This window comes from Corvus kubaryi, unplaced genomic scaffold (assembly GCF_017639235.1).
Source record: "Corvus kubaryi isolate FWS band 111438036 unplaced genomic scaffold, C.kubaryi_AGA036_p1.0 37396, whole genome shotgun sequence".
In the NCBI taxonomy this organism is placed as follows: Eukaryota; Metazoa; Chordata; class Aves; order Passeriformes; family Corvidae; genus Corvus; species Corvus kubaryi.
In genome coordinates, this window is record NW_024581135.1 from 12536486 (window position 1) to 12541235 (window position 4750).

Here is a 4750-nt window from a genome sequence, read left to right on the forward strand (position 1 = left end):
CTGCAGGAGCAAGCTGGTGTTGGCCACATGGCCAGAGCCACTCCCAGAGCCACAGGACAGGAGTTCAACACGCAGAGTGCTGAGTAGAGCCCATGAAGCTGACTGGTGGGGGCAGACCTTCCTCATCTCCTATGGGAGCAGGAGCCACCTCATGAAACAACTTCATGAGAGGCAGCTCACAGGAGTCTCCATAGTGGACACTGCACCAAGTGCCAGACTGGTTGGCTCATCCAGGTGTGCCACTGGCTCTTCAGAGCAGAGAAGATTGAGGCTTACTTCACAAATGCCTCTCTCCTCTTTCCCTGCCTGGAAGTGATCACCAAGTATGACTCTGCAGACAAATGATTTCTGCCTCTCAAAGCCTTGGTGTTGGGCTAGTTTACAAGAAGATTTTTTGCCAACTTTAGCTGTCCAACAATCAGAGCTACAAAGACCATTTGGCTTTTCAAACCAAACAATATGAACTATAACACAAGTTGTGGTGTCTCTTGCTGTGCTGCTAGTTCCATTTTCTGAAGCAGGCAAACTTTAGCCCATCCCTTTAGCAAGCCAGTCCTAAAAATGGCACTGCACTCAAGCAAAAGACAATTTTTTTTTCATTTTATGTGTGTAGGTTAGAAAGGAAGACCTTCAATTATAAGTCTGACACAACTGCTTATGGTCACTTCCTTGTGAGGCAGTTTTCATTTGATGAAGGAGTTCTGTCTAGACTGGCATCTTTTTTTGTTCTCAGGGTGATTGCCTGATGCAGGGTCAGGCTGTTTTGGGTTTCAGTTAAGCTATCTCACTGTAAACCCAAAGCAAACCCAAACCCCCAAGCCCTGGCTGTGCACTACACACTACCCCCAGTGCACCCAGCTGTAAAGGACTGTCCAGGCATCTGAACTGGGCAGTCACGAGTGGCTGCACGTGCTGCCAGTCCTGTCAGTCCCTTCTGTGCTGTTGGCTGAGTTACTGGCCTGCCCTGGCTGTGATGATAGAAGGGGTTTTGATGAACTTGATCAAATGTTTCCTCTCTGGTATGGAAAGTATTAGCTTTCAACTCACTCTCCTCTTGCCTGCTAAAGTGATGTTTTTTTTTAAATAACTATTTTCTTCTGAAGGCAAATTTGTATCAGCTATAAGGTTCTTGATAGATTCCCTCTCTTGTTTTCCAAAATCAATTAGGACATTAGCAGTAACAGTTGCACTGTGAGTTTTTGAGGATGCAGAACATCATAGGCCTGTGAAATCAGGGATTTTAAAGCTATTGGCTTCAGTAGGTTTTCACGATGCAAAAATAAAAGTGCATAATTTCATCATAAGGAAGTAAGTACAGGTGTTAGTACCTTTCCTATGCTATTGGGACATTAATATTCATAGGAAAGAAAGATTAAGGAAATACACCTTATCAACAGCTTATTGTACTGGATAAAAATTATATTCTATTAAAAAGCTTTTGTTGTTTTCTAAAAACACAAAATAAAGAGAAAATGCATTTCTTTTCAGAATCCATAAAGAAGGCATGGGATACTTAAGAAAACAATTTGCTGAAGACTCATTAGGTCAAAGCAGCTCTTGGAATTTTGCCTCTGGCTCGCTAATGATCCATGAAACTTGAATTCAATAAAAAATGATTTAACTGTAAAGTAGTTGAACTGAGCCGACTTTTGCTTGCTTGGGTATTTTTTTAAGCCCTTTGATGTGTAAAACATATTTGTTTCTCTTGGAGTTAAAGGTTTTCCATAGGAATATTACTGAGATGCTTTGAGATATTTTGCAGCCATATTGACCTTTGTGCCTTTTTTCCACTGACAGTATCAGGTACACCCAAAACCCAATAGCAGGAACTTACGGGATATGCACAATGAGGCTGCTGGTCTTGAGAGACTTCTGAAAGCTCATACATTAGACTCTCACTTTCCAATCCATTAATTCTGCTGTTCTCTGCCTGTTGGGAGTTTTGTTTTGTCTTGTAAGAATAACAGATCACTGTTGAAGCTTTTAAGATCTGTTACCAGGAGAAGCTGCTGTGCAGACAGTGTGTCTCCGCTAGGCTGGCACTTTTGGCTGCCAAATTTTCTTTTTTTTCTGCTGGTTTTTGTCTTTTTTTTGTTTTGAGGTTTTTTTTTGCTAACAAAACATTATTTTCAAGAATGAGCATCAGAGATGTCTCTTTTTCTCTTGAACTGCACAGAGTGATGTTTTATACACTGACCTGCCACAGGATGGCACAATATGTTGGAGCACTGCACCTGCCACTGGAGAACTTGGGCTGATTAAACTTGCATGACTGGGTTTGCCCTGCAGACCCCTCTAGGCAGATGTCTGGCAGCAGCTGACTTAGCACAACTTTGCACAAACTCCTCTACCCTTAGGAAAGCTCCTCCTGGAAGAGAACCTCTGTGAAATTTCCTGGGGCAGATTTACCTTAGGGCAAAGCATTATGTCTTGTGACTGCTTTGCCTTTCCTGCTGCTGCTGTTGTGCCTACATCCAATGTGTGAAAAGGTTACTGGTTCCTAAATTTGCACACCGTGTGGACATTTTGCCTAGAAAACCACAGGATAGTGAGAGACTGTGCAGTGCTGTGGTGACCACAACATGGTAAGCAGGCCAAATTTGCTGCAGATCTGAATCTCTGGCCCTGCCTTGGCTTCTAGGGAAGCATTCTGGCTTACGACAGAGCGGAATTGGTTTCATAGGCTTGCACTGCCAGCCTGACTACATATTTGGTGAGTATAAAGAGTCCTAAGTGTAGCTTATTCAGACACTGTTACAGGATTTATCCTTACAGAAAAGGTAATGTGTAGGAATTGGTGTGTCAGCTGGTGTAAAAAACCTATCTAATAGGGAACAACTGCAAAATATTTTATTAGACTATTGCACACAAAGGCATTCTCAGTGCAGGCTAAGAAAACCCTCATGGCAGGTTATTGCAGAATACCTTGAGGACTGTAAATCCACATCTATCTGCACACTAACTTCCCCATCTATCTGCATGAGCTCATTGCACATGACACTGATTTTAGAGTAGAACTCCCCACTGGCTTTTATAAATGTAAAAATCAGTCCCCTGATTTCCCTGCTTTGAAGACCATTCTCCAGATATGGCATATATCTGTCCTTTATTCTTATTTATGTTTTAGTTTAGTGTGGCATAAACTACCTTTCATCCAGGGATTGCTAAGCACTTTGCAATATGCAGTTAATAAAGTCTCAAAACACAGGTAAATGGTCACATACCAAAAAATGTGATGGGTTTGTGATTATTCAAAACAGTCTTATGGTGAGCCAACGTGCCTGTGTTTTTCACTTTCCTCCAAATTCTGACTTTCATAAAATCAGTAAATATTCAGATCAAATATTCAAATATACAATTTTTTTTTTTTAAGAGAAAGGGTGCCAAGAGAGGTGAAGTGCAAGCTAAAAGTGTGCAAGTGGAAAGCCTCCTAACATGCAATAATTTGTTGTCATATCTGACCCCAGATGACTGCAAATCATTGTTTGTATCTTATAAACTAAGGAGATCACTCAAGTATGTTCACAGTAAATACATTTCCAGATATTTCATCTGTCATTTATCAGTTAGAAGAAAAAACCCAAGCCAACCACCCCTACTCCTACTGAATTGCATTTGAGTAGAAGCAATACAGATTGAGGATTTTCTATTAAATTAAGGAGAATGGGTGTATTGAAATATAATACTTAGAAATTTGAGAACAGGGGGATGACCAGTCAGGGCTTCTGACTTTTATCCATCTAATCTTGTACTGGCTGAGGACCTGGATGAGGTAAACTGCTCAGATGAATGCTGACCTGAGCCTTGTCTTGCAGCTGCTGTGCTTACCGGGGAGGGACAGAGTGAGATTTCAAAAACTCCCCATTTCACCTGTGTAAGTTGGGAATTGCTTCCATTCCCATCTTAAGGGTCTCTCCATATCAGGTTGGTTGTGCTGTAATGGTTTAAGAACCAGCTGCTCTGTCTATTAGGGCTCTGCATATATGGCTTGGTTGCTTTATCAAGCAAATTTTTTCTGTTTCTGTTCTATGAAATAATGCTGGATGCTGGATTGGGAAAGTGAAATGTTTGTGCATGCCTATGTCTTCACACAGGACTAGAAGTCTAGTCATGCCTTGATCTCCCATCCTGATTTGGGAACTGAGAAATGCTGCAAGGTCCTACAACTTAGCTGTGGTCTCCCATTTCTGCTATCCTACCTACATCTTGCAATGAATTTCCTATACTACCCTACATTTTTCAAACACTAATAGGTTTTGTTCACTGCTAACTTAGTTTGTATCTGAGCAAAAGGGGAAAAAAATATAAAGGCATGATTTTTGGTTATCAGTGGTTTAAAAGTGCAGTCATATTAAGCCATTAAATATCTTCCACCATCCATAAATATCTTCTGCTTTCCACACCGTTTTAGATGAAAAAAATGGTCAGATTATAAAACCTGTGGTGTACATTATACTTCTAGTACTTTACTTACTATCTGGAGCTGCTCCCTGCCCTCCTTAATATCTTTGCTTACTGCCCATGAGAAAATAACTTATTCTGTGTCTTTTCCTGGTTTTTCACAGTATCTTAACAGTGTTGATATCATTCTGCCTTTTCTTTAAGTGGGTCCAGTGACCAGGACAGGGGAAGGAAAGAAATTCAGACAGGAAAACCCCATATTTATTGAGCTGCCACCCTGTGATAGACTGGAGCTGCCTCAGTGTCTCGGTTTTGAAAGACAGGTGTCTGCTAAGGAAGGCAGAGGCCC